At 41.3% G+C, this 7,088-nt stretch overlaps 1 pseudogene; it reads left to right on the top strand.

The window, feature by feature from the left end:
* Positions 1–230: 230 nt before the first annotated feature.
* On the top strand, positions 231–1,461 carry LOC133261227 (olfactory receptor 56A1-like; annotated as a pseudogene).
* The last annotated feature ends 5,627 nt before the right edge of the window (positions 1,462–7,088 follow it).

Raw genomic sequence — 7,088 nt, forward strand, 5'->3', positions numbered from 1 at the left:
CAACAGTGACTTAATTTATTGCACATTTTTAAATTGTGAGGTTACTACCTATCGTTATTCTCTTTTCACATCTTAGCATTTACACTGATTCTTTTTTTCTCTTTCATAGACTGTAGCATTAATTGTCTAGAGAAGGAAATGGCAACCCACTCCAGTATTCTTGCCTGGAGAATCCCAGGGACAGAGGAGCCTGGTGGGCTGCCGTTTATGGGGTTGCACAGAGTCGGACATGACTGAAGTGACTTAGCAGCAGCAGCGTTAATTGTCAAGTCCCACCACTCTATCTTTAGGATATTGCCTGAAATTTTCCTCCTTCTATATATCATTAGCAACCTACAGAGTGAGAGCTATATTTTTGAAATCAATTAAACAAAATTACCTTTTGTATCTGACCAAGCAAATAGTCAAGACAAGACTTCTCAGCTCAGGATTCACTGGATGACCTCACTCAGCAACTACTCCACTCCTTTAGTCTCTGAATTCCTCCTCATCTGCTTCCCTAACTACCAGAGCTGGCAGCACTGGCTGTCCCTGCCCCTCAGTCTCCTCTTTCTTCTGGTCCTGGGGGCCAATGCCACTCTCCTGATCACCATCCGGCTGGAGGTCTCTCTTCATGAACCCATGTACTGTTTGCTCAGCCTCCTCTTCCTGCTGGACATGGTGCTCTGCCTCACTGTCATCCCCAAGGTCCTGGCCATCTTCTGGTTTGACCTCAGGTCCACCAGCTTCTCTGCTGCTTCCTCCAGATGTTCATCATGAACAGCTTCCTCCCCATGGAGTCCTGTGCATTTTTGGTCATGGCCTATGACCGCTATGTGGCCATCTGCCACCCACTGAGGTACCCATCCATCTTCACTAACCACGTTGTGGCCAAGCTAGTACCTTCATTGTCATACAAAATGCCCTTCTCACTCTACCCATTCCCATTCTTGCTGCCAGGCTTTGTTATTGTGGGGAAAATGTCACTGAGAACTGCATTTGTGCCAACCTGTCTGTGTCCAGGATTTCCTGTGACAATTTCACCCTGAACACAATCTACCAGTTTGTGGCTGGTTGGATGATACTAGGCTCAGATTTCATCCTCGTTTTCATCTTCTACATCTTCATCTTAAGAGCTGTGTTCAAGTTCAAGGCCGAGGGAGCTGCAGTCAAAGCTCTGAGCATGTGTGGCTCTCACTTCATCCTCATTCTCTTTTTCAGCACCATCCTTCTGGTTGTGTTGACAAATGTGGCCAGAAAGTGTCCCCATGGACATCCTGATCCTGCTCAATATCCTTCATCACCTCATACCCCCTGCCTTGAACCCTGTTGTATATGGGGTTTGGACTAAAGAGATAAAGCAAGGAATTCAGAAACTGTTGCAGAGAGGGATGTGAATTTATAAAACAGATTTAGAATTCTATCTGCCCTTCCTTCTCAGTGATTTTTCCCAGGCATGAGCTAGAGAAAAGCCTGACCCTGGTTTCTTCCTTTGTTCTTGCCTGGCTCAGGAGAGGGTAGGCAAGAGGAAGAAACTCATTTTTCTCGGGCAACTGCTTTGGTCCTGGGCAGTTACAGTGAAACAATTTAATCTTCACAACATTCATGTAGCTACTACTACTACTACTACTTCCATTTTACATAGTATAAAAAAATATGATTTTAAGAGAAAAAACTACTGGAGATCATATATATATATATATATAGCAGATATATGACAGAGCAGACATTAAAATCCAGGCTCTAGAGCCTGGTGTCTTTCTACAGAAATGTCCCACCCTTGCCTGTGTTTTGTCCTTCTGGATTTCCATGGATATTTCCTGCCTGTATCTCCTATTATGAGAGGGATGAGTTCTCAGAAAAGACAGAGTCCTGTGACAAAGAACCTGCAGGACCATAGGAAAAGAGCACTCATAATAATAATAAATCAGTGCTAACCTCTTACTATGTCCTCAACAGCCTCACTGCCCTCAGGGAGTCTAGAGAATGAGGAAATAGTTTGAGGTGGGGGGAGAGTGGATATGAATGGAGTAAGAAATTGGGGAATCAGGACAGTAAATTGGCCATGTCCCCATGGGTTTAAGCGGCACATGCAGTGAACTGAAAGGCAGGTCTTATCTGTTGATTCATCTCAAGAGCTCTAGTTGAAGGTGAAAAGATAGAGCGAAGTGTCACGTTTGTGGATAAAAGTGGGTTCATTCAGGAGAAAATAAATCTCACAGATTACCTTTAGAGAATTTAAAGTAAGCACTTGATTAAATAAGTATTGGACTGCTGCTAAGTCACTTCAGTCGTGTCCGACTCACACATGAAAATTAAAAAAAAAAAAAAAGAGGGAAAAAGAGAGGATGCTGAAGTAACACAGGGATAGTACCTGAGGGAAGAACCTTATACTTGGGAATTGTTGGGTCATTAGGAGCCAGCAGGTTGGCGGTGGGCTTGCTGAACTGGGTTTCGCAGCTCTGAGGAGGGGAGCAGCCTCTAACTGGTACTCGTGTCACAAGGGCTCCGCGGAGGTGCCCTTAGAGCTGGGACAGAGACCTCTGAGCAAGGACTCTATCCTGATGCTGGTATCTCTGAAGGAGTTTAGAGAGGCTGACTTGATTCTGGGAATTCTGAAACTCTAACCCAAACAAAATCCAAAGCAACCAACCAACCAATCCTGGAAGCTAAAACCAATTTCAATGCCAGAATGAAGAGTCATTGCTGAGGGATACTGATGAAAGGGGAAGGAACAAGTATCCCACCTCACCCCCCACCGCCTCCACCTTCCAGTCTTTGTCTGTTGCTCTCTGTAGGTAAAAGCTGAGAGGGATCCAGCTGACCCAGAGTCCTAGAGTCTAAGCCCCAGCATCACAAGATGTTTGGATGGGAGGGTGTAGCTCTGAGTGACAAGAGGTAATTATTGGCACAGCTCCAAATGTTTGAGTCTGAAAACTTAGGATCACCTGAGGACAGTTATACAGTCCCTGCAGTATAGGATACCACCCGGTGGGCTGGAGACAGAGTCAAGTCCTACAGGGCAGACAGGTGAAGAGATGTGACGTGATGCTGTAGGGGCAGCTTTCAAAGTTATGAAAGAATTTGATATCAAGCTGGTAACAGGAATGGAGATCCTCTGCTCCACCCTATGGGGATAAAAATAACTGCAAGTCAATGCTGATATTGGGCTCCAGGGGCAGATTCTTCCAAAGAAAGCCACACTCAATAACAGTTTGAAAGGAAAAATGACATCTCTGCAAGATAGCGCTCTTCATACCCCCAGACCTGGCTCTCATTTTCTCAAGCCAGAGCCACAGATGTGATTCAGTATTTGTCATTTTTAAAAAGGAATTCTTTGATAGGACTTCTCTCTATCTCATGGCTGCCCAAATAATTTTTTCCACCATCATCTCCTACTGTTCCTCAGAAGACAGAAGGGCCAACTTCAACACCTCTTGCCTAATATGATACTAATAATTTCAATGTCCAGATATATTGATAATAATTATAGTAATACCTGTGGCGGATTCATTTTGATATTTGGCAAAACTAATACAATTATGTAAAGTTTAAAAATAAAATAAAATTAGGAAAAAAAATAATTATAGTAATATTAATGAAATTAAAAGCTCAAATATTTTGAATGCTTGCAATATTCCAGTTTTAATGCATGATAATATTTAATTTTCATAAGAGTCTTTTGTAGATGATTAAGATTAAGAGGACCACAGTTTCTCAGAATTGTCAAGCCCAGTGCAAGTGGTTCAATGAACGAGACACAGTGGTACCAAGACAGGCTTTGGGGTGAATCTACGTGTAGATAAAGAGAATGGAGGAACAGGGTAACTCAAAGAGCCTGGTCTTGAAAGGCAGACACAACTCAGCTGTAAAGTAATCATAGCATTGCAAAGGTACTTAGTAGAAATCTTTGAGCGCTGTCTTGAGTGGATAGAATGAAGTGGCATAAACTAAAGGAGTTTTAAATTGGTGGGGTATAAATGTCCAAACTTCCAGTTATAAATAAGTATTGGAGGTGCAATGTACAACGTGATGACTATAGTTAATACTGCTCTGTGTTGTATTTGAAAGCTGCTCAGAAAACGAATCCTAAAAGTTCTCATCGCAAAGAAAAATTGTTTTTCATTTTTTTGGCTATCTATATGAGATGTTGGATGTTAACTAAAATTTTGTAGTAATCATTTCACAGTATATGTAAGTCAAGTCATTGCTGTGTGCCTTCAACTTATACAGTGCTATATGTCAATTATATCTCAATAAAACTGAGAGAAAAAAATAAATAAAATGGAGGGATATAGATTTTTTTTTCAGTTTAACTGAGAAGATCTGTGAAGAGTCACTTTGCTAACTGTGGTCTGGTTGTACTAGAAGGGGGTGTACAAAGAACAAGAGGAGGGGGAGAAAATTGATCTGTCAGGGCCACTCAGGTTAGTCACACTTACATAAGGAACACAGAGTCTTTTGAGAAAGATCTGAAACCGCTGAACACTGCTCTCTAGGAACAAGGCAGATTTAAATCAAGATTCAGCGACAAGAGAAAGCAACAAGTTTCCTGGAATTAAATTATCTGGAGGAAAGAGAGTGTATGCTGGTGATCAATGTTCAAAACAAAGACCTAAACATTGTTAAGGGAGCAAAACTACATTTCCACAGATCATAAAGTGGAGTTTGGGAGCCTCTTAGCACATAGCCATTTGATACTGTAGTGTGTTCGGGGTGTACTCTGAGCATGCGGGTGTTAACCATGAAAGGTATGACCTCAAAGGCAGACTGTGGGACATCAAGACTGTGCAGCCAAGGAGTCTAAACAGGATAGCCTTACTGCAAGGAGTAAAGAAATGCTTCGTTGTTGACATGTCAACGGTGCCCCCCTGTGGCTATAAGTAGGAATAGCAATATTGGAGTGAATTTGGTTCTCAACCTCTTCTCATTCTTAAAAAGAAACTGACAACTCTGAAAAATTCCTGGGATCTCCAGTACTCAGCTGGAGGGCTAGGGTAGATTTGAGACAAAAATACTGTACTTCCTGCTCAGAAGCCTGTGGGGGTGGGGGGGTTGAAAGATTAGAAAATAAAATGATACAATAATTTACAGTCTGGTTTCCTTTGTTTCAGTGACATTTAAGAACAATATCAAATCAATCACATGAATCAGATATTCATGTTGCTGGCTTAAATCTTGGCTGTCTCTGCCCACTGAAGTCAAATAAAAAATATGGAGACTGAGTTTGGAGGAAATAGAAAGGTGGCTTTAATTCTTAGTCTGCCAAGAGGGGAACAGGGTAGGCTCGTGCCTCAGGAACTGTGCCCCGTCTCCATGAGAAGTCTAGGGGCTTATATAAGATGAGGGCTTGCAGTCAAGAGTCAGTGATGGAGAACAAAGGTGTTAGGATGGTGTCTCCTTCTTGCATTGTTTCAAAAATAGTCATAGGCTGGAGTCAGAAACCCAGTTATTGAGTCTGGCAGTTCAGTAGCTTGGCAGCCTTTTTTCTGATATGCAAAACAGAAGAACTACAAGGGGAAATTAAAGGATGCTTGCTCCTTGGAAGAAAAAGTATGACAAACCTAGACAGTGTACTAAAAAGCAGAGACATCACTTTGCTGATAAAGGTCTGCAGAGTCAAAGCTATGGTTTTTCCAGTAGTTATGTATGGATGTGAGAGCTGGACCATAAAGAAAGCCGAGCACTGAAGAACTGATGCTTTCAAATTGTGGTGCTGGAGAAGGCTCTTGAGAGTCCCTTGGACAGCAAGGATACCAAGCCAGTCAATCCTAAAGGAAATCAACCATGAATATTTACTAGAGGGACTGATGCTGGAGCTGAAGCTCCAACAATTTGGCCACCTGATGTGACGACCCAACTCATTGGAAAAGACTCTGATGCTGGGAAAGATTGAGGGCAGGAGGAGAAGGGGCAACAGAGGAAGAGATGGTTGGATGGCAACACTGATTCAATGGACATGAGTTAGAGAAGCTCTGGGAGATACTGTAGGACAAGGAAGCAGTTCATAGGGTCACAAAGAGTTGGACATGACTTAGCAACTGAACAACAACAACAAGGAAAAGAGATATTAGGTGCAAAATGTAGCTCTTGCAGAGTTAGGGGAGCAGAAAAGCAAACTGAGTTACAGACATGCAGAGTTTGAAGGAGTTAAAGTAAAAAAAAAACCTTCGAATGTTCAGGCCTACTCACTGTTCTGTTTATCTTTTCTGTTCTTAGGAAAGGGAAAGTAAAAAATTCATTCTTCTCTTTTCCTTTCCACTACAACATTGATAAGGGTATATTGTATCATAATATTTAATAAGATTCTAAATTAGGTGTATTTTGCTAAGGACTATATGAAATAGTAACTTTTTTCCCCCCTTTCTTCATCTATACAACCAAAAATTAGTTATTGAGTGCTTCATGTGTAATTAGCACAGTAGTGATTAGCATAGATGGTTACCAAGAGGTAAACTACTTTCAGAGAGATTTTGGTCAAAATACCATGAATTATCATTTTTGAAAATTTGCAGGAGAGACAACTGAGTTAAAAGATAAAATACTAATGGTCATTCAACTACCAGGCACAAGAGTGAAGAGAGAGAAATTAGGCATATTTGCTACTTAATCTAGTTTTCTTACTATATTGTCTAGGGATTGATCTACATTTTTCTCTACTTTAATTAGATAGTTGTAGGGTTTTCTGAAGTTTTTCATGCTCTAAATTATAGATAGCAGAGGCAGTGCACATCAAAATCCATGTTATATTGAATTAATAAAAGCCCATAAAGTTAGTTACTGCAATAAAAATACCACAGGAACTTAACACAATATATTTACTTCTCATTCACATCCTGATTTCAGTGCATGGGGGCTTTGCTTCATGTCATCATTTAGACATGAAAGGACAACAGAGGAAGAGATGGTTGGATGGCATCACTGACTCAATGGACATGAGTTAGAGAAGCTCTGGGAGATACTGTAGGTCAAGGAAGCCTGGTGTGCTGCAGTTCTTAGGGTCACAAAGAGTTGGACATGACTTAGCGACTGAACAACAACAACAAAGGAAAGAGATATTAGGTGCAAAATGTAGACCCATGCTTCTGTCATATTTGGGTATTCTGCAT

The sequence above is a fragment of the Bos javanicus genome, chromosome 15 (genome assembly GCF_032452875.1).
Source record: "Bos javanicus breed banteng chromosome 15, ARS-OSU_banteng_1.0, whole genome shotgun sequence".
In the NCBI taxonomy this organism is placed as follows: domain Eukaryota; kingdom Metazoa; phylum Chordata; class Mammalia; order Artiodactyla; family Bovidae; genus Bos; species Bos javanicus.